Below are 23,806 nucleotides of genomic sequence, written 5' to 3'. Positions count from 1 at the left end.
AAGTTACTTTCTACACACATGAAATAATTTCACAACACCAGAAGCCCAGAACAAGGAGGAGAATCAAAGGAGGTGAAAGTAGAATAAAAAGAACCCACTACATAGTTTTGCTTAGGGATGGCCCTGCTCATCCACACAATACCATTCCCAGATTGTTGGTAGGTGTGTAAGTATATGTTCAAGAATATGGAAAATTTAATTAAGTCTTAAAAAAATCAATAGATTCATTAACCACGATTGGTAAAATAGTCAAAGTGTTTACACATTTATTTTGAATTATGGAGTCACAAAATATATTCCAAATATAATAACTATGCGTTTTGTCCTGGATGTGGAAGCAAATTTTTAATGTGTGCTTAGATTTTCATTTTTAATTACACAGGTGACTGCTTAAACATTCCCATTAATATAGGAAATTAACATGTTTTCTAATAAGTTGAAATTAATAATTGTTTTTATAATTTTACACACAGACTGAATGAGTCTTTAAAAATATATCTTTTAAAGCAAAGCATATGCATTTTGGTCATTACAGAGTTATCTGTCTTCAACTTGTGAGTCTAATATGCAGTGAGAGTAAGTGATTGGGCTGCTATAAATTTGGAGATAAAATGCCTTTAGACGTCACTCTAACAAGACTTGCATGCTATTAGTATTCTCTCAGGGATCAATTTTAAAAGTTGTAACATAATAAAAAATGGTTGGACTATATTTGCCCACAGCTTTCATTTTATTATGTTGCATGAAATATGCCTTTATTGGCTATAGCATTACTGGAAGTAAAATATACTGGGTACTGAAAAATTCTGTCACTTTGTATTAGCTGTAAATTATCGACTAGTATAAACCCTAATTTCATTTGTCACATTCTGTTGCATTGCTGCTCTTCCCTGTTCCCATTCTGTCATTTTGGCAGGCCCGCGCTGCCCCAGGTATCACGGCATCGCCATCTGCACCCGACATCTGTCTCTCTATTGATCACACGGGTTTAGCACTTGATCAAACAGAGCACAACAGAATACATCTCTTTTTGCAATACTGCCAATGCCAACTGCTGCATGAAATCTACTACAAAAGCCTCTACCTAGTTTAAAAACTGCATTTGACTGGTTCTGCTTTGCTACCAAACTCAGCATTTTCCCCCTCTCCGGTCTTACATTGTGCAAGAGTTATATTGAAATAAATCTAGTTTTCATATATTTCAGAATTAATCAGGCTAAATGTGACCAATGCCACTGCCGACAATGAAAGTAACTAGGAGAGTTATAGAAAATAATGAATGCTTTTTAGGCCTACCTCCATGAAAGCCATTGTTCCTACTTTATTATAGTCTGTTTAGGGGCATTTGTCAGGATGCTTGAAAGCTTTGACTGCCCACCAGAGCTTTTTCGCTTTTCATCCAGCTGCTTTGGTGCTGTGGTAACAGGAGCATTAAAGCTATCCAAGCCAGCAGACAAGTGCTTCGTGTTGGTATGTAATGTACAAGCAATTTAGAGCCACCTACATTTCGCCTGGTATAGGCAACCCCTGAGAAGTCTGTGGAAGCAATCATAGATTTCTGGTTAGCTGCAGGGAAAAACAGCACATTTTCAAAAGGGCTACAGGTTTTTACCTGTGCGGCTCTCACTCACCTTAAGGTAGGGCCACATGCAGTCATGAAAACCAAAGCCAAGATGTTGCAATAAACAGCCAGCACCATGGAAAGATAAGGCTACAGGGAGATATTCAAGGAGAGTAAAAGCCACAACAGCAGCATTTTTAGCTCCCAGAAACACAATAGTAGGATTAAGGTATGCAGTTATTTTTGTTCTCATATTTTTACAGTTTGCACAGTGAGACAAATTGTTTCCAGGGAGAATATCTTACGCTCACCTTGTAAACAAATAAATAAAAATGCTCTTAAATTTTTAAGACAGATAGCCATATCATGTTTAAAACCTATTCAATATCTTACTAGCCAGAGATTGCATACTTTATTTATAGCCTTACAAATTACCTCAGGGAAACACAGTAGAAAAGAGATTCAACATTAAAAATGATCAAGGGTTCTTTTTTATTAATTTTAACTGAATCATGGTAGTTATAAAATTAGAAATCCTTGTTTTTTTTTTAAAAAAGGCAGTATTAGTTACATAATAACACAAGTGGTTTCTGGCAATGTATTATTCATAAGATGTTTTGCAGCCAAATACATTAGAGTATATAGTTGTACCAACAAATTAATATTTTAGAGCTAATTGAAATTGTTCTTTCTATAAAGATTAAGCCTCTTCTACCCAACACACTTCAGTCATTAAAATAACACTTTTAATGCCTTGTCTAAATGATGTCTGACATTAATACAAAGCTATATTAAAGCACTCAAATGACCAGTTCTTTTGTAATGCATTCTATATGATCACACACTGGGTCAGAGTTGGGCAGTGTGTATGAAGTGGTATCAAGTGGAAGCTAATTAAAATATATTCTCCATAGAACTTTACAGAAAAAGAGACCAATAATCATCAGAAGGTATTCTGAAAATGGCATTTCTGAAAGGCTTGCAGTATGCTTTATTCTTCTTGCATAAGAGTGATTTTTGACATAGAGTTTTTATTATAGGCACAAAACTTCTGTTGGAAAATCATTTTTTACTATGTCAATAAAATCATTATGAAGTCTTTCCAATGCTTCTCTTATATAATTTTTATTTCCTAGAAAATCAAGTTTCATTTTCAGAACAATAAAGTTTTTTCCTGTTTTGCCATATTTTCATTCAACTAAATAACTTCCTGAAAACAGGGTTAACCTTCCCTGCACTTCATGCTGCTACAACTATTCCTACAACACACACGCATGTGCACATGCGCACGTGCACACACACACACATTAAATTTCTCCAGACCGTCACAAAATGTGGGAAAGCAGACACATTTAAGGTCATATCTATGGCAGACTTGTTCGCCCACTACAAAAAACCTAACAATAGCTGCTTAAATCTTCTACAGCTTGGGCCAATTTTGCAACCGTCATGTTTGGGCTTACAAATCATGTCCTAGTTTTGCTCTCTGTTTTCCCTCAGACATATCTGTGTTAAAAAGGGGGAAAAAAAATCACAAGCTTTACCTCCATCAATAGAAAAAAAAAGGTTGCTACTACTTTTCTCTTACAATTCACATTTCTTATATTCTTTTTGAGAAATTAGATCCAATTGAGAACAGCAGGTCATTGAATAAGAAATTGAGGCACAATATTCATCTCGAGATCAGGGGCCCTAGACAAAGACTTTGCTCCTGACATCTTTTATTCAGAGAATTTCCATTGATGTCACCTCATCTCAAACTTTTCATCTCTGCATGGTATGACAGAGCTTCGAAGCCTGGATTTACTACTTCCTGCTGTCAGGATAAAGCACACGCTTATAAATGGGTAATTCTACTTCTGACGCTACATATTTTCAAGACAGTGGACCTGAGAAATTCTTTGTAAAGTTAGTTGAATATAGACTTATAGTTGAATATTTGCTTTTAAATTAAATAACTTCAAAGTATCTTTTAATTTAAGTCCTCTCATCAATAGAAATGAAGGGACCACCTCCCTCATGGTGCATAACTGTAATTTGCCCCAATTTCCAGTCTAGCTTTTGAACTCAAAGGAAATTTAATGACTCTAAACCAACAAACCCCACCCATCTCACTAGGAAAAAAGGTGAATTTCCAGTGTGCCTTATTCCTAGAGTACTGATGAGAAATTTAACTTTACCATGATAGCTACATTTATTATTGTAATTAGAACTAGGGAAAAATATTAAGCAGCGAATACTTCCACCTGATATTTAAGAAGCATGAATTAAAAATCTAAACATAACTGTTTTTAAATAACACACTAGAAATGCTAACAATGATACAAGGACCATACTGAGTACACACACTTGCTGAAACAGCAGTACAAAATTCAATCCTCACTTAAAGAATGACACATTTAACTAGCAGCAATTATTTTGTATGAATAGAAATTAAGGTATTGTTTTTAGCTCCACATTTAATGATATTTTTGTTACCACTCTGTGGTTAGGAAATGCATTGTTACATTATTATGCCATATTGCAATGACTATATAGTTAAGAAAAATATAAATTTATTTTCTTACTAACGTGTTTTCAACTGAAAGGCAGTTGAATGGGATTATCAAGTAACTTTTTTTTGGTTACATGTACTCTGAAGCTACTAATTATTTAATGGATTTAGGTTCAACCATTTGCATTTTAGAAATGCAATTTTCTTTTTCTTAAACATAAATTTGTTTTTCTCTGGTGGCAGTTCTTTCCAACATAATTCAGCTCTAGTAGTAATCTCAGTTCCAAAAGGAATTAGAGAGATTTGTAGTAAAACTGAAGACTATTCCCAAGAACAGCTTCAATTATCACATTTCTGGTTGAAAGGTGAGGTGTGTGAACTGTCTGAGGCCTCAGAGGAGCTGTCCATAGGTGGGCTTTGTGTATAAGGTTTATGGTGTGTTTATGTCTCCAACCTCCAAGTGTTAAAAGTCAGACTTTCATGCCACAAAATCCATCATTAGAATTTAAGCTACTGATCTCTGGAACCTACGATATAAATTCCCAGCATATCATTATGTAACAAAAAAGTCACTTGTCATGGTGGAAATTGCAGCTAATTCCAGGCATCCTCCAACCCCTTTGTTTGGTTTGCTAATGAGAGGTGCTGAGAGAGGAGCACGCCCCCTTTGGGTGACCCTGGCCTCTCACGTTGATCCTGCTCAGGTGTGTCAGAGATAGTTCCAACACACTCAGAAATCAGATGCCGACTGAAAGCCCGATGTGCTTGTTTTATGCAGTGAGAAAGGGATTCTGAGCTTCGCTCCTGGCCCTCTCCCCAATTATATTATGAGAAAATTCTACTCAAGTGGCTTGAAAACCTTGTACAAACTGTTCCAGTGTGCTAATAAAATTCTATATGATCAACAATTTATACTTTAGGTTTCTCTGTGTACTTAGGGAAAAAAAGGTTTTCTATTTTCAAGTATCTATAGAGGCAGAAAAATATTTAGACAATTATATAGTGGGTTATGACTGCAACCATATGAATTGAAGAGGTTAGGGCTGGAAGCACAAATGATGCGTAATTCCTGAAATCACTCCTTAAGTTCATTTCAAATAAGGTGGTTAATTTTAAAAACAGATAAAGCGCTGTTTGTTTATTCTATACAATTATGCTAAATTATGAACGAAACACTATTTTAAGTGTTCTACGTTGACAAAGAAGGAGAAAACGTCCACGGGCTTTAAAATACGTGTGCTGTTGCCACAAACAACCAACTGTTTCCTGTTTATGACAGAGGAGTAAATAATCCATTGATCTGGCAGCAGGGCACCTGCTTTGCAACTGACTCCATATCAGTAGTCCCTGAACCCTCATTATTTTTCCTCAATTAAAGTTCATAGTCTCGGAAAGTCTGTGCTGAGCAGATGTACAACTGTTCTTGACAACGGAACACAGAAGAATCACAAATTTAGAAAACTACTGCCATTTCATAAACCCTAGAATCACATCATTTGTTGTGGGTAAGAAACATTACAAACAATATGTCTCTTTTATAGGCTGCTAAGCCGGCACATTACAGAAAAGAATATTAAAGTTCAAAAACTGTCACATGAGCAGTACATTATGAATACAGTAATGCATTTTTTTATGATTCAAATAATGGCTACTGAAATGAAAAAAATAAAATCTTCAGTGGGTTATAATGTAAAAATTGTGACTGAGAATTAGACAAAATTGGAAATATGAGCAAAACCACACACAAAGTAATGATCTGTAGAGAACGACACAATGCAATAACGAATGTATTTCAGAAATATGGATTCGACTAATGCTAGTTTTATTTTCATCTTTTGCATAATTCTGAAACCTATGAGCACTGATCATTAAGGCAAACCATTTAAATAAAAAATGCAGCAAGAATGCAGCTTCAAAATATAACTAAGACACACTCAGCTGAAGAACTTTTTTTTTTTTTTTTTTTAACAATCCACCTAAGGTCAAATACCACAGCACCATCCATTTTAAAAGCTACATAAACATAGCCTCCATCGCTCATAAACTCCTTTTGTGCTTAAGAAAATGAGAAAGGGAAGTAAGCAGTCAGGGAGATGTTCATTTTCATTTTATTTTTAAAATGTTTTCTCAATAAGACATTGAAAAACATATTTTGCAGTAAATGAGATGAAGTTCCTCCACTACATTTTCTAGCCCTTCTTTCCCTAAGCATAATTCTGACTCCACAGTATGTGTTCCACAGGCTGTAGCAGATTGTGAGTCGTGAGGTCAGAGTATACGCTTAAAGCATCAATGGCTACACCTGTCACTTCAGTTTTCCCAGGAAGGATGTGTTATTGTTTAATGCGGTAACAAACATTCGTTATAATCTGACTTGAAGTTTGCCACTGCTGTGGAGCTAACTATCACTACCCATCAATCCAAATATTTTAATCGTAGTTTAGCTTCCAGTATCAGTTATCATTATTTTTATTTAATTATTTAAGATATATTTAATTTTTTCCTGGCCACGCAGTCTCTTGCAATCCATTTTGAATTTCCTACATAACCAAAACACAGTTTGTAAAGGTAGAAATAAATCAGGTTTGTATTTTTGAGCATTAGTACAAATGTTTAAAGTAGTCTGCATGGTGTGATTGGCAGTAGAAAAATATTTTTCCTCTTCGCATTTCCCTACTATTTACACCTGGCTAACATAGAGAATACTTTGGAGAAATTAACAACTCTGATTGGAAAATCTACCTTGTATTCACTTAAAAGTCTGCATGCTGAAATGATAATTCAGTTATTACAGGTCTTGATGAGAATACAGTCTCCCTCAGACAAAGGGTAGTGTTAACATATCCTGGGTGACCAAAGCTCTCTTTAGCTTTGTTCCAGGGTAAGCCTGTCTTTATGAAAATCCTTTTCGTGTATTTCCGCCAAACTGGATTTCTTACATTTACATTTAAAATGTCATCGTTGCTCCTAAGGTAGATTTCACCAATTTTCCTCTTGGCAAAATTGGTCGTGCTCTGCCAATGTTTTCCCTCTGAGTCAGGAAAACTATGAGTGTTACTCTTGCTCATTTCAGGCTTAAGAAAACAGTTCAAAGTGTAGTAACCAAAATTTCATCATCAAAACAGACATACAGAGTATATGCAGAAAAATCCCTGATCTCTCAAGTATCCCAATTAAAATTGTGAGAGACAGAAATAATTTCCTAACACATAACTCAGAAATACACATTTTTAAAATTTCCTGAAAGATATTATACTAATCTAATTTCATTTTCCTTGAATGACATTAATTTTAAAACGTAGAACCCGATTTCACCTAATAATTATAAAACGTTTTAAAAACCCTTTAGAAGCAGTTTGTAAAGGATTTTTTAAAAAATAATTAACTTAAATTTTATCATAGATAAAGTACACATACAATTAACTAAGACCACACCCTTCGAGGCAGCAGGGCTTGTTGCAGAAACAACTATAAAGTACAGATATGTAACCAGGACAGATAACTATTTGCAACCATTCTGGAATCTATGAGTTCTTTGAGGATAGGGAAGTTACTTAAACTCCCTGAGATTTGGTTTCTGAATCTGTAAAATGTAGGTAATTCAGTCTGCAGGAGTTTTTGAAGATTTCAATAAAGTAACATATAAAGTCTCATCACATAGTAGGTATTCAATAAATGTTAATCTCATTTTTATCAGTTTTGCTCTTGACCAAGGATTATCAAATACAATTTTTTTGTTCTTTGTTTGCTGTCATTGACATTCACTGCTGTGGCCCAGGAGAAATCTTGCGTACTCATACCTCCATACTTTTCTCCCTAAAATATTCATTACATTCAAATTCCTAACTCTTCTGTAACTAGCAGTATTTCCAGCCTGACAAAGTACTAGAGACAACAGAATAGCATATTCCTGGATAGCTAAATTCCTTTCTACCTCCCTTCCTCCACCCTCTTCCTTTTTTCCTCTTTCTTATCCTCCTTTTCCCTTCCACCCTTCCTTTCTTTCTTACTTGCTTCCTTTCCTACATTCTCCTCTTCTTTGACCTCTCTTCTTTTATCTTACTCTCTTCCATTTAAAAAAAAAAAACAAAACAATATTTGTTTGTTGTGACCTAACAGTCATTTGGCAAGTTGTAGGGAGAGGACAGCACTCAAAGAGAGCTCCCAGTCCTAGAGGGGAGAAAATGCTGAACATGACCAGGATATACCATGAAAGTGTCCTGCGAAGTATGCAAGGGGCTACAGCTTCTCAAAGCAAAAGAATCAAAGGGAGTTTGGAGCCTGGGGAGAAAGTAATGCAGGTTTCACAGAAACAATTTTGTCCTTTTGCCCCCAAATATATGTTTGACAAAGGGAAACTATTTATTAAACTTCCTATTTTAAGAAACCTTTCTCTGCTCTCATGGCATGCAAGGGAGTCTTTTTTTAAATCTATCATTTTCATAGAATGCCTTAGAGACTAGTAATTTTACCTACTGTACATTACCCAGATAGAGGCAGACTACTTTTCTTTTTATGTGTTTTATATTTGGAATGTTTTAGTGACAAAACCACCTTTACACATTCTTTTAAAATCCCAAATATGTTTCTCCATTTTGCACTTCAGTTTTACTTCCATATTTTATTTTGCTCCTTCATTATTAATATCACCATGGAAAATAATTTATACTGGAAAACAGAACTAAAGGAAAATGAGTTAATAGAGAATGTTGTTGATGCCTCAGGAATGTCTCCAGCAGTATGGATAGAGCCAGTGTAGCTAGTGATGGCACTTCAGTTCATGTCTGTATTGTGACTTTCAATTTCCCAAGTGATTTAATGGTAGGAAAATATACGTTCATCCCATTAAACACTGTTTTCTTAGCTGATGAAATTTTTGAAATCTTTAAAAATTTAGTCAATTCTTTTTATTTTTTTCCTAAAGGCAAAATCTGCAGCTTTGTCAATGCATCATATTATATCCATTTGAGTGCAAATTTATCACGTGACAACAAATGCAGAGAAAGTGGTGCTATCAGTTTAGTACTTCAAACCAGGAAGAACCTCAAAATTACATTAAGGAGCAAAAATCCAAATCATTTTTTCAGAGATATTCTAATTGGAAAACGCTATTCATTGAGGTGAGCCACATAACCTATTGCAAAGACAAAACAAAACAAAAACAAATCACCAATTTACCCTTCAAATGACCCTCAATATTTTGTCTGCTGGGAAAAACAAAACAAAACAAACTCAGCATGGTATACTTCTTATGGCACTTAATTTTAGGCACAGATAATGCAAATGTATACATGCTTCATTTATGGTTTACTAATGCCTAAGAAATGAATATTGCACGTTGAAGAATACATTTACATTCTAAACCTTAGCCTAATATTTAATTAACAGCCTCAATATGTATTCTCTTTCAGATTTAAAATTACATGCTTGGTCTAGAGCTTTCCTTTACCTTGACCAGGATTGTTTTAAACTATTTTTTGCCTATTCTACAATGATGATAAATAATTATTGGCAAAAAAGTAGATAAACTGATTAAGCACAAATAAACATACAAACTGTCTTAATAACTAAAGCCTTTTATCCTTTCCAACTTTTATCACAGGTGTGTGTGGTCTCTACTTCGTAATCCCAATAGATTCATGTTGAATGATAATATATAATTTTATATAAAGTCAATGAAAGCATTGTTCAAGCACAAAAATATTCTGTTAAGACATTATGGTCAACAATGGAAAAAAAATTGTTCTCCTACAAAAAGATACAAATGCCAATATACCAAACTCTACATACATTGAAGTAAACTAAGCAAGTTGATTGTCACTTCAACTTGCCAACTGCTAAAACAGCTCAACCACAAAATATTAAGCCATACCACACATGTGTGAATGCATGAATTGGTTCCACTTTGAAAATGTCATTTGCTACTATGCAATACTAATGCATCATGTAAGAGGTTTAAGGATTTCTTCTGAATCACTTCCTTTTCACCAGTGTTACCACACTAGTATATTTAACAGAGACATTTACATGCTTTGCATTTTAAGTGCCTTGAAAATCCAAGCACAGAGCCTGCACATTTCCGCTGCACCATCAGATGTAATGAGTTATGGTACTATCGGCATGTTGATAAGCTATAGCCCAAAGAAGAACAAGAAGGAAGTATAAAAAATATGGCCAGAGGATGGGATAAAATTATCAGCTAGTGTGTTTTCCTGTTTGGTTTTAATCTACATTTAATTAAATTCTTATCTTCTGTGTACTTATGGTCGCATTTGAATGGTGAGACTGCATTCATTATGAATGGTAAAACTTAACTCAGAGAACATTACATGTGGCTTCTTTAAAAAAAAGAGAGGAAGGAAAATGCTGTCTTTATTCTTTACACTCAGGTCTTACAAAAGAGGACCAAACTCTCTCTAAGGTCAAGTGCTGTAGCACTTAACCTTCGAGTTAACTGACTTGGAAATTTGGAGTTAACTACATTTTTAATGCTATTTTTTATTTTTACAATTTGGAAATGTTATTATCAAATTCTGAGCCTGAACACAGCTGGCAAGGGGAGCAGTGAAGTGCATTAAGGAAATGCCTTCTTCATTCTTAAAAATAAAGATGATAACAAGAAGTTTTTATTAGTATTGCAAAATGTGTGCATTAGTCTGCATCCTTAATTATTAAAACCATTATATTTCCTTGTGTTTATATGCTGAAATAAGAAAAAAAAAATACCTAATTGCTATTTGAAGTTTTTTTCCCCCAGTGTTACAGACCCTTTGAGTTCATTTAAGCACCCATATATTTCAGAGGAAAATAACAAAATGTTTTGAATTAACATCATTTAGTAAACCAGTAGTTGTGTCGTAGCACTTTTGGTTCTATTCCAGGAATGAAAGGGCGAATTGAGAATGTCTTCAGGTGTATTTGGCACCCGCAACAAGCATGGTTTCCTATAGTCCACTTAAAAATTGCATCAGCCTTAACTCAGAGAAACAGAGGCAACTGTTTTTCACTTACATTTGAATGTTTATTGCAGAAGAACAGAGATTTGGGAAAGGATTCCCTGTCCCCACTGATCAAAATTCACCAAAAAAAAAAAAAAAATTATAAAAACAGAACAATAAAATGCAAGAAAACAAAAACTCTCCCATAGTTACATTTCTTTTGCACATATCTGCTAAGAAAATACAGATTATCGTCACGTATATTTATAGCTTTTCTTATAAGCAAAAATTTGTAACTAGTAACTGCATGCTAATAAAAGAAGCATATTTCAAATGAGCATTTGCTATTGCTGTGCTGTTTTATGCAACAGGGAATACCCACCAGAAAATATTTGACCTTCCAATTGAAACAATCAAATTTAGACAGTTATCTTTAAATAATGGCAGTTATCATTGGCATATTTTATTCAAATATCCCTTACATAAAGACACTGGGAATCGTATCTTTCTACCATGACTCAACGTTGTTTTAAAAGGAGCTGTAAAAGTCCTAATGATTGGATCAAACAGTCTCTATTTGACACACTAGATACTCCTTAGCTTTGTTTTGTAATGGGGCTCTAAGACTTTCCTCGAATAAGCCACAGACCACTTATTTACCCAGACACTCCAAAGGGGAGAAAGGATGTTTTCAGTACACATTCCCTACACTTCAAAAGTTTCTTTTTGAAATAAGCATTGTTGGCCAGGAGTGGTGGTTTGCGCCTGTAATCCCAGCACTTTGGGAGGCTGAGGCAGGAAGATCAATTGAGGCCAGGAGTTTGAGACCAGCCTTGGCAACATGGTAAACAACCCTGTCTCTATAACAACAACAAAAAAAATACAAAAATTAGCTGGATGTGGTGGTGCCCACTTGTAATTCCAGCTACTCAGGAGGCTGAGGCACGAGAATCACTTGAACCCCAGAGGCAGAGGTTACAGTGAGCCAAGATTGCACCACTGCACTCCAGCCTGGGCGACAGAGCAAGATCCTGTCTCAAAACGAAAGAAAGTCTGTTACTTAGGCATTTATTCAACTCAGTAGAAGGAACTGCCATCCTCCTGTGCGTAACTGGACATTAAAATCACAACTGGGATGAACAAAGAAAAAGCTGGTGATAATTCTACAACATTAAGCCTTTTTTCAAAAATTATTCTTATTATACTTCTCAAAACTGAAGCAAGCTAAAATATTCCTAACAAATGACAAATTCTGGGAAATAAAACATATCCTATCCTGAAAGCACAGCTCTGAAGTTATCACGATAACTGTTTTACTATAATGTGTAACACATAGGTTAAAGATAATATTAGTAAGGTGTTTTGCTTTAATTTTTTTCAAAAATATTTTATATGTGTTCTCTGATTAAGTAGAGTTACAACATGTTTATTTCTTTTACTTCAGTAAATACATGCATGAATAGTCTCCATGCACATGTACTAATAAGACGTTCTATATGATGCCTTTATCTGAAGAACTGAAACATTTAAGACAATTCAATTCAACAAACATTTATTGAGAAGTGCTAAACTGACCTAATTTACTATCAGGCAGTAATTCTGTGAGGTACTGGTTAGATGATGATACAATATAGCTTCCGTATGGAAGGACACTATAGATAGCCAATACTGTAATACAGTTTGCATAGGGTTATCAGGTATAAAGACACATTAAAAGCTACAGAGCTGAGATGGGGTAAAATGTGACATTCAAGTTGGATACGAGAAGAAGAGCTAGAGCTTGTGATGTGCATAATATTCCATGAATGCAGAAGATATAGCATTTCTATAACCCTTACTGCTCCTGCAAAATCTTTGAGAGAATTGGGATTTACTTTGTCAAGAATTGCCACAGAAGAGAAGCAAACAATCCCTACATGAAGTTGTGAGATCACAGGGATACCATTGTGTATGTATAGTGACACAGCTCAGGCTGCCTCCAAATCATTTTCCTGTCCTTATTCTAGCCAAACTGGCCTCCTCTAAACTTTTCAAATGTGCCATGCACTACTTGACACAGGCCTTTTGCACATGCTGTTTCTTCTGGCTAGAAAACTTCACCCTACGCTTATCTAAGTTTATCCTTCAAACAGAGCTGATGCAGGCATCACTCCTTCAAGGAAGCTTTCTTTATCCTCTTCTAATATACATACACACAAAGAAACTCACACCTAGTTTGGATGTGTTTCCCCAGTTATATACCATTTAAAAAAACTGTTTTTCCTATGGTGGACCTTTATCAGTTTGATTATACAGTCATTAGTATCTGCCTTTCTCACTAAACTGTAACCTAGATGTCAACAGGGATTTAATTCTATTCTGGATCCCCATGACTTCCTCAGCATCTAGTCAGTACAACACCAATGGGCTCAATGCATATGTGATAACAAGCAAGAGATGTGCTGGTTATCCAAAGGTAAAGGTGAGACCAGGGTTCCTAATCCTGGGAACATGATAGACTGGGAAGGAGTGCTGCTTAACTAATATCAGTGAAAGTGCTCACACATATTTTGTGCACCATGGTTTTACTGTTTAAGAGTATAAACTTCCACAGAGAGCTATAAAAAGAATGATAAAGAGTCGAGAGAGAGGAAGACAGAGTTCCTCCACGGACCCAATCCAAGCTCTTTAGCCATGTTGGAAAAGAAAATAACACAGTTATTAGGATATCATTTTCACGGTTTCATGTCTACAACATGCATATTTATGATGTTTTTAAGATTTAAGGTTTACTTAATTTGACTTAAAAATGATCACACAGGTTGAAGAGTACAAAAGTACACAAGCACTTTCAAATAATAATTCAAGTATTTATTATTATTTTTCATAGCTACCCTGCAGAAAAATACAATCTGAACTAAATAAAGAGTGATAAGAGAAATCTATGAACATGTGACACTTAGGCTGATTGAAGAAAGTGCGTTCTTGTAGATTGCATGCATTAAATATACATCCTTGAAGGACAGCATTATGATGTGTTCATTCTCACTTTACGGCAGAAGGAAAACTAACTTAAAGGAAGAGCATTTGTTGTGAGCCCCTCTCCAAAAAAGACTTGGTATACAAAGCACCAGAACTGAAGAATGATAGGCACAAAGGGCCTGGATGACTGGTTCATTAAGGAGTAGTTCACTGTTTGGCAAAGAGAGTCAAGACAGTCTTAGAGATCTGGGTGCTTCATGTGAGACTCCCTGCCATGCTCCGACACCCCCGCCAGCTTCCACATTATCCATAGAGGAGTGAAGAGATCAGGACCCTGCACCCCTGCACATACCTGGTGAGCCCACACTATTCTTTCCCAACATGCATAGCCTCACATCCATTCTCCAAGTTCTGAGACATCAGAACTAATCTTATTATGAGTTTTATCTCTCTCTCTCTCTCTTTTTTTTTTTTTTTTTTGAGACAGAGTCTCGCTCTGTCGCCCAGGCTGGAGTGCAGTGGTGCAATCTCGGCTCACTGCAAGCTCCGCCTCCCGGGTTCATGCCATTCTCCTGCCTCAGCCTCCCGAGTAGCTGGGACTACAGGCGCCCACCACCACGCCCGGCTAATTTTTTGTATTTTTAGTAGAGATGGGGTTTCACTGTGTTAGCCAGGATGGTCTTGATCTCCTGACCTTGTGATCCGCCCGCCTCGGCCTCCCAAAGTGCTGGGATTACAGGCGTGAGCCACCGCGCCCGGCCTTATCTCTCTTTTTTTAAAAAATTCAGTCATTCCTAGGAGTCCAGGATTCCCATGGCCCTCACCCCCATGGTCTGATCCTCATACAGGTGTGACTGAAATTCTCTCTCCCATTCTCCACCTGTTGCCCCAAACCCTTCCACTAACACTCAAAGGGACTTACCAGCAAAATATCTTCACCTTCCTCTATGCCCATTCCCTTTGCCCCACTAGCTGTTACCCTCAAGAATAGATGCTGACTTTACTATTATGAACTGTACATGACTTGACCTGAAAGGGTAAACGTTTTCCTTACTCCTCATTGCAGAGTATTTTCTTTCCCCTACTCTAAAAATCTGTTTGAATATCATATTACCATACTATCACTGCTTGTGATGGTCATTTCAAGACTTCTAGATCATTTGTCATCATCTCTTGAAACCTTAGCTCCTGGATTGTCTCCCAATTTGCTCCTGATTTAATTCTTGGTGATTTCAAAATTCATCACACCCATATGGATGATCGTTTGTTTGTTTGAGATGGAGTTTCGCTCTTGTTGCCTAGGCTGGAGTGCAATGGCACAATCTTGGCTCACTGCAACTTCTGCCTCAAGCAATTCTCCTGCCTCAGCCTCCAGAGTGGCTGGGATCACAGGCAACCTGCCACCACACCTGGCTAATTTTTGTATTTTTAGTAGAGACAGGATTTCACCATGTTGGTCAGGCTGGTCTTAAACTCCTAACCTTAGGTGATTCGCCCAACTCAGCCTCCCAAAGTGCTGGGATTACAGGTGTGAGCCACCATACCCAGCCTTGGATGATCATTTGAACTCCCAGTTCCTTGACCTCTTCTCAGCCAAGGAACTTGCTTTCTACCCTATCTACAACCACTCACTCTCTAGGCCTTTTTATTGCTGGGAATCACGACCCTCTGTTATCTAATTTCACATCTCACCATCCCATTCTCAAACTATACCTCCTATTATTCTAATTCACTCTTTCTAGAACTTTTACTCCAACACAGTTTTTTTTTTTTTTTTTTTTTTTTTTTTTTTTTTTTTTTTTTTTTTTTTAAGAGACAGGATCTCACTCTGTTGCCTAAGCTGGAGTGCAATGGTATGATCATAGTTCAGTGCAGCCTTGAACTACTGGGCTCAAGTGATCTTCCCACCTCAGCCTCCCAAGTAGTTGGGACCATAAGCATGTGCCACCATGCACAACTTTTTAAATTTTTTGTTTTGTGGAGAGTCTCACTATTTTGCCCAGGCTGGTTTTGAACCCTTGACTTCAAGTGGATCCTCCTCGGCCTCCATCCATTCCATCTTGCCTTGGCCTCCATAAAATCCTGCCTTGGGCTCCCAAAGTGCTGGGATTATTGGTATGAGCCACCACACCCAGTTTCCAACATTCTTTAACTTCACTAGGACCTCAAATCCAATATTGTCACCTTTTATCCATTGTCCTTCACTTCCTCATATCCCTACTTTCCTGTTTATCCAGCTTCAACACTGTGTCCCTCATCATAAGCCCTTCCTTGAAAATATTCTCAATTCCCTCATCCCTTCTTCCTTCATTTTACTAGTCTGGCAAAACCTGAACCTTGTTCATTCCAACTTCGTGTATTTACAACTAGCAGTGCACTAGCTGAAGGAAAACACAAAGCAATCCTATCTCATTTTACATTCATGACCAATAACAGTAAATGGTTCAGTATTGTTTTCCAGCAATCACACATCTCCCTCTCCAACTCCAACACCAATTCCCTATCCATTCTCTGTCAACTATGCTTCCTTATCCACGAAGAAAATTGCAGCAATCAAAAGAGAACTTAGTTTCCACTTCGACATCAACACAAACACATGCGCCTGTGTCCATCTACTCTGCCCTGACATCTATGACCACGGATGTGCCAACTTTGCTCCGCTCACCTGGGTGTTAGATGCTCTACCTCTTTCCTGCAAATATCAGTGTTTCAGCCTCAACTGGGTCATCTCCAACAGCACGGCAATATACTATAATTTCTTGATCTTAAACAACAGCAAAATAAAAACCTCCCAGCTCTCATTTATCTGCTACCATTAAAAGCAAAACTCATTGAAAAACTTTCTGCTTGGTATCACCAATCAGACTTCCTAATAGGCGCTCAGTTTCACAACTACATGGAAATTGATCTTATCAGTGTCATCAAAGACGCTGCTAAATCCAAGGGTCATTTTGGACCTTGTCTTACTTGAATATCAGCAAAATTTGGCATAGTATCTTCTTGGAACACTTTCTTCCCTTGGCTCCTCTGCACACTTCTCTGGTGTTCCTTCTACCTTCACTGACTGCTCTTCAATTTTCTCTGCTCTGTCCTCTGGCATCATATGCTACACTGTCCTCCTTCTTTATTCTGCCCAGCCACTGAGGGCTGCCCTGATATTACACCAACACACGGCTGCCTCTCTTTGGGACATTCTTGCTTAAGACAGCTGCATGGTTCATTCCTTTATCTCCCTTTAGAATTTCTCAAATGTTTCTTTCTCAAGTAAGGTCTTCCTTCACCACCTTATCTGAAATTGCAAACCTCTTCTCTGTTTTAGTTTTCTTTTTCTCCATAACATATTTTATCGCTTAGCAAATTATACATTTTATGCATTTATTTGTTTATCATCTTCTTTTCCCTATTGAATATAAACGCCTATGGGAAGCAGGTTCACTGCTATACTTGTTTCCTAGGGTAACACCTAAAACATAGTAAGAATCTTCTAACTATTTATTAAATAAATAAATGAGGTAGGGCAATGTGTTAATTTTTACTGTATTTCTCATGGTCTGTAAGAAATTGTTTTCTATTTTCCATGACTCTAATATAATTTTATATATATATATAAAATGCATGTATATATATATTATATATATATGCATACACACACATACATGTTCGTATGCTGGAGTTCTCTGATATTTTAGAAATACAAAATTGCACAGCTATAATTAAAGTTAATTTTGCTATTTTTACACTATTTTGTTTTATGATGTGTTTCTATGCTATAGAAATAATTTACCATCATCTTTTTATCACTTTATTCTTCACATTGCAGTAGAATAAACAGTACTATGTCAACATTAACAAATAACTCTCATATTTATATTGACCAATTATTTTTGTTCTTCTCTTCTTTTATGTTTTAACCTCTGTAGGAGAGAAGGAAGAGAATTATAAAAGTATGTTTGTGAAATATTTTATTTCTGATAGAACAGACCTGTAGGAGGGACATGGGTTTAAGTGCTGTGTAATAGTTGCTATTTCTGAACCCGGTTTTGACTGTCTGAGAAGCCTGTAATGAAATTAAGAACATAAAGATAGGACTTGGGTAGATTTCCTTGTCTTCAGGATCAATTATTTTGTCCTAAGTCCATTAGCCCAACTGTCACAGTGTTAAGGAGCATTTTTAAGTAATTTCTGAGGTTAGGTAAGGATACAGGGTAAAGAAAAGGAGGGTTTTAAGGAAGTAAAATTGTGGAGAGAAACACAAAAATTCAACCTTTCCCAAAATAGCCCTGAAAGCATGACATCTATTGTTTGTATGGGCAGTACTTTTCTTTCATTTGTCTACTTTTTGTTCACCAACCTCTACCCTACCATTTTTGAAATACTCCGAAGATGACTTGAAAGAAGCTGTTAAAAGTGAATCTTCCCAGAAGTCTTGGAAAAAAAAACAAACAAAAAAAACCTATAGCTGCGAAGTGCCTTTAATATATAGGAGCGATCAAAGGAATCAACAAGCAAGGCAGCTGAAACCATTCTCTCATGACAAAATAAAAAAAAAAGCAAAAATTTATCCAAACTGAATATTCCTATGAAACAAATTACAGGGAATTCTGGTTCTGCAGCCAAGAACGCATTCTCCATATGCTTGTGTATTCCTCCCTATAAAAATGAATATTCATAAATAGAATTTCAGTAGATGGAAACAATCTAGGTAAATTACTGAACATTAGGAGTAGCAGAAAAAATCTAACGTAGTCATATCATCCAAGTACTCACTCAGACATGTACAGTTTGCATCCAACAATTTGGGGAAACAGATTACAACTACACTTAATTTACTTGTTATAATCTGTGACTGAGCTCTTTGATCTGTATCCGTTACCATGCTAAAGGCCGAAAGTTGTTACTTGACCATTCTTTAATGGGACTTTTGCTAAAATATAAAGTATTTCCTTTTTTCTTTAATTAAACTAAGGTCAGAGAACAGAGAGTCATTTAAAACATGCAGTTGTTTACAGAAGTACATGTAATCGCAAGGGTTACTGAGGTAGTCACTCTACTCCCTAAGGATGTGGCACTTATTTATTTCTTTTTGCTTACTTCCCTCTGTTGTCAGTGTGCCTGCTGCCAACAAACACTTCATATTCTAATCCAGTGTGAGTTGGGAACCCAACTAATCAGTCTGTATAGATTGTGCCTAAATTAAGAAAAAATACATGAGTTCTGAATGAAGACCTAAGGGATTCTTCTAATAGTAAGGCATTAGACTAAAATACATGACCTTTTTTGGTATCTAGTTTACTTTTTATTTAAATCAAAATCTATATTTGCATTGATTGAAATGTATACCTACATTTAAATTTCGCTGCTTTTTCATATGAAAAAAAAGCTTGACATCACTGGTCATTAGAGAATTGCAAATCAAAACCACAATGAAATACCATCTCACACCAGTCAGGATGGCTATTATGAGAAAGTCAAAAAATAACAAATGTTGGTGAGGTTGTAGAGAAAAGGAATGCTATACACTGTTGGTGGAAGTGTAAATTAGTTCAACCATTGCAGAAAACAGTGTGATGATTTTTCCAAGACCTAAAAACAGAAATATCATTTGACTCAGCAATCCTATTACTAGGTATATACCCAAAAGAATATAAATTGTTTCATCATAAAGACACATGCCTGCAAATATTCACTGCAGCACTATTCACAATATTGAAGCCATGGAATCAACCTAAATGTCTATCAGTGATAGACTGGATAAAGAAAACGTGGTACATAGACACCACAGAATACTATGCAACCATAAACAAGAATGAGATCATGTTCTTTGCAGGAACATGGGAGGAAATAGAGACCACTATCCTTAGCAAACTAACACAGGAACAGAAAACCAAACACCTCATGCTCTCACTTGTAAGTAGGAGCGAAATGATGAGAATAAATGGATGCATAGTGGGGAACAACACACACTTAGGTCTATAAGAGGATTGAGGGTGGGAGGAGAGAAAGCATCAGGAAAAATAATTAATGAATATGAGGCTAATATCTGGGTGATGAAATAATCTGTATAACGAACCCCCATGACACAAGTTTAGTTATACAACAAACCTGCACATGTACCCCTGAACTTAAAGTAAAAGTAAAAAAAAAAACTATCAAAAAAATTTAGCTGCTTTTTTTGCCTCATCTTTTTAGGTTCTTGGTTATATTCTGGAACATAGCAAAATTTATATATACAAAAAAATACTATTGTATTTTGCTCCCATTATAAGACAGCACCCACTAGAAGAAAAAATTAACATTGAAAAGTTATGTGGCGGGCTTGCCACTCATAGAATAACAAGGTACAAGTTTATCCAGTGGTCCCACATTCAAGTTTATTTGACAGTAACTGCCTCCACCATGCTGCTCAAGGTGAATCCCAACAAAATCAAAATTATATACCTGAAGCACACAGATGAGGAATTACGTCCCATGTCTGCTCTCACCCCCAAGATTGGTCCCCTGGGTCTGCCTCCAGAAAAGGTTGGTGATGAGATTTCCAAGGCAACTGGTGATTGAAGAGCTCTAAGAATTGTTATGAAAGTGACAATCAGGTCGGCACAGATAGAGGTGATAGCTTTTGCCTCCGCCCTGATCATCAAAGTCCTCAAGGAATCACCCAGACAAAGAAAAAAAAAAGCAGAAAAACATTAAGCGTAGTGAAAATAGCACTTTCAATGAGATTGTCAACATTGCCTGACAGATGCTGCAACCGTCATTAGCCACAGAACTCTCTGAAACCATTAAAGAGATCCTGAGGACTGCCCAGTCTGTGGGCTGCAATGCTGACGGTGCCACCCTCACGCTATCACCGATGACATTGACAGTGGTGTGGAGGAGTGCTCAGCTAGTACATACCAAGGAAAATATTTCAATAAAGGATCACTTGACAATCAAGAATAATAGTTATATAGATGCCATCTTCTTTTCATGAAATACATGAATAATTTGAGAGGAAATCTTCTCAAATTTGATTAAGATGATCATGCATACAAACTCCCTTGTTCTCCAAGTCTGACATGGTGGAAATCTAAAGAAAGCCACAGATGGACTTCCAGAGGTCCATGAGCACCTTAAAATTATATGCAAAATCATGTGTGCATATGCACACATTGTAGCTGAATGAATTAAGAATTTTGTGTGGAAAAAAATCTTTAAAATAATTAATGACTGTGAACTATTAATGAATTGATGAAATATCAGTGGCTACAATAGTTTATTTTTCAATATGAAGAGAAACTGATATTTTATCTGGTGTTAATTAAAATATTAGAGATATAACTTATAGGAGAAATGTCTGTAAGTACTTGCATTACATTAGTAGAGGAAACAGTCTTGGTGTATAGAAGCCAAAATCAAATAGTCAGTTAGTGAAAAAGTTGTCTAATAAATTACAAAATGTTCTTGTGAAATGTTCTTCCATGTGTAGCCAATCATTGGCAAACTCAACAAATAACCCAAGCATCAATAAATCCTCAAGTGTTTATTCATTTCTTACTCTGCTTCTAGGGTCTCTGTGCAGTAGTGATAATATGACTCGGTGGATTTGTCAGAACAATTATCAATATGCTTGGCATTTTATTCCCTACTGTAGAGGAAATGAAAGAAATTATTTAATGCCAACTGCTTGCCCTATGTTCTAAGTATTGGAAAAAAAAGTCTTTATTTTTATCTGCTTACTTCTCAAAGGATGCCACACTGGCTCCTTATGAATGCAAAATTCATTGGGACTGGAGTTGATATAGTAAATTAAAGCTATGAGGCTCAAGGTCAAAGCCATTTATACTAAGATGAATATTAAATTGGCAAATTATTTCTAAATGTCTAAACAGCAAGGGTATACTAGAAATTTGCAGAAGTATCTTTTATTCCGGCTCATGTTTCTTTGATTGTCTCTACCCTCATGAGGTCCCACTTCAACTCATAGATATCTTGGCATCTGCAATGTGGCTTGATTTCTACTTTAGCTCACCACAATTTTAACCATCATGGCATGTTACAAATTTTACTAGATTAGAGAAAAAAAATCTCAACGCTTACAAATAAGCACATGTTTAAACATTAATACTTACTATCACAATAAAAAGGTAAATCAAGTGACATATCTTTAACAGTTTATAAAGAAACTCATTACTTTTGTTCACAAGCAAAATTTCCCATGGAGTAATCATCTTTCCAGGGGTTTATAGCCGAGTTAAATTTTTGAAAAGGAGCTAGAGGTGCTAGCTTGCTTTCCCTGAAGATCCTCTTGACTATGCTTAATACAGCTTGCTACACATTGCTGTTTCACCTACTGAGTACACATATCTGAGAAAATACAATTTGGAATCAAGTAATATACAATACAGCAAAAATGCTGCTTTCCTGTCAACACAGCTTAAAATTCACACTTCCACCCATAATGAAGTTTGGATGACCGAAAAATGACTCAAAGTATATATTGATGAAAAAATTATAACAGCAGCATTTAAAAATGTAGCTCTTGATCATGCAAATTATTCTGAAACCTTGATCATGTCTATTCAAAAAACCTCTTCCTATAATATGGTCTGTTTATTTTAAAATCACAATATTTTATATACACAGGAAATCTCATGATCTTTTCTAAACATTGTTTTCATACTGGGGCTTTAAAAATTGTTTTCATGTTGGGGAAGCAGTAGCTATTAAAATAAAATCATAAAAACTGAGTTGTTTTTATAAACAGAGTAAATCTGTTTCACACACCTTTCAAAAAATTTAAAAGACAATTTCACCAATCTTAAAAAATCAATTGTATAATACAATGTATCCACAATTTTTTTGAACCCTCTGGAGAATTAGGTCCTTAAAAGCAACTGTATCATTTCTTTCATAAAGGGCACATATTAATATTTTCAATAAATAATGCTAACAAATCACACATTTTCTATTCTTTGTTACAGCAGCAACAGATAACAAATCTTGAAGGGATATCTATTTATCTATATAGATCTATCTATATCTATATTATAGATGTAGATACATTTTATATATATATATATATATATATATATTAGGTTGGTGAAAAGGGAATTCTGGTTTTTGCCATTAAAACGAATGCAAAACTGCAATAACTTTTGCACCAATCAAATATATATTTATAAAGAAGTACATGTAAATTTGTAATATGCCTTAATGGTTAAAATTGCAGTAAGTGAAACTGGAAATCACAGATATATTCCACATATATGTATATATAGATATTATAAGTGCAAAAATTAGAAGCCTCATGGGAAAGGGGCATTCTAAGACCTAGTTTTTGAATATGTAATAAAATGTTTACAGGAACACAAAAAAAGGACTATAAAAGAGGTACCTTGCAGACTTCAACTCCAGAGTGATGACAGTAAAACAATTCTCAAAATTGAAATAGAAGGAGGCTCAACATGCTTTGCTGAGTAGAAATGCTGATGGTGTTAAGCAATCTCTCATAAGTTTACAGTTTCTGATTTATCAAATATTTAGAACCACAGTATAGGAGTCAAATAAGCCACCCTGTATCCATCTACTTTTAAGCCAGTACAGACTGTAAAGTCTAGGTAGTTGTGAATCACAGCTTTAATGCAGCCGACAAAATGGAGGAATTAACCATCTCGTGGATACTTCACTGTCATCTGAGTATTTCTCTGCAGACAGCATTACAACATACATTTCATACATCTCAATTTTATCTATAAGAGAAACAGCACACTTGGTATTTCTGTGAGTATTTTGGAATTTCCTGGTAAACATTTAGAGAAGTGTTCATTTATAGTATTCTTTGCTTATAAAAAGATACGTAAAACTACTTATAAA

General features: G+C 35.7%; 1 protein-coding gene across 6 annotated transcripts in view; it reads right to left on the bottom strand.

The window, feature by feature from the left end:
* Positions 1–23,806, bottom strand: part of ZFPM2 (zinc finger protein, FOG family member 2) — a 484,683-nt gene that overhangs the window by 46,959 nt on the left and 413,918 nt on the right. The window contains exon 1 of one of the 6 annotated variants that reach the window (XM_063642914.1): positions 20,393–20,410. The exons of the other annotated variants lie outside the window; for them this stretch is intronic. The gene's annotated coding sequence lies outside the window, so the exon portion shown is untranslated. Of the gene's footprint in view, positions 1–20,392; positions 20,411–23,806 lie in introns of those variants that run through there. 6 annotated transcript variants of the gene reach the window in all.

This window comes from Symphalangus syndactylus, chromosome 7 (assembly GCF_028878055.3).
Source record: "Symphalangus syndactylus isolate Jambi chromosome 7, NHGRI_mSymSyn1-v2.1_pri, whole genome shotgun sequence".
In the NCBI taxonomy this organism is placed as follows: Eukaryota; Metazoa; Chordata; class Mammalia; order Primates; family Hylobatidae; genus Symphalangus; species Symphalangus syndactylus.
Note: the sequence above shows the minus strand (reverse complement) of the source record. Positions and strands in the feature narration are given on the sequence as shown.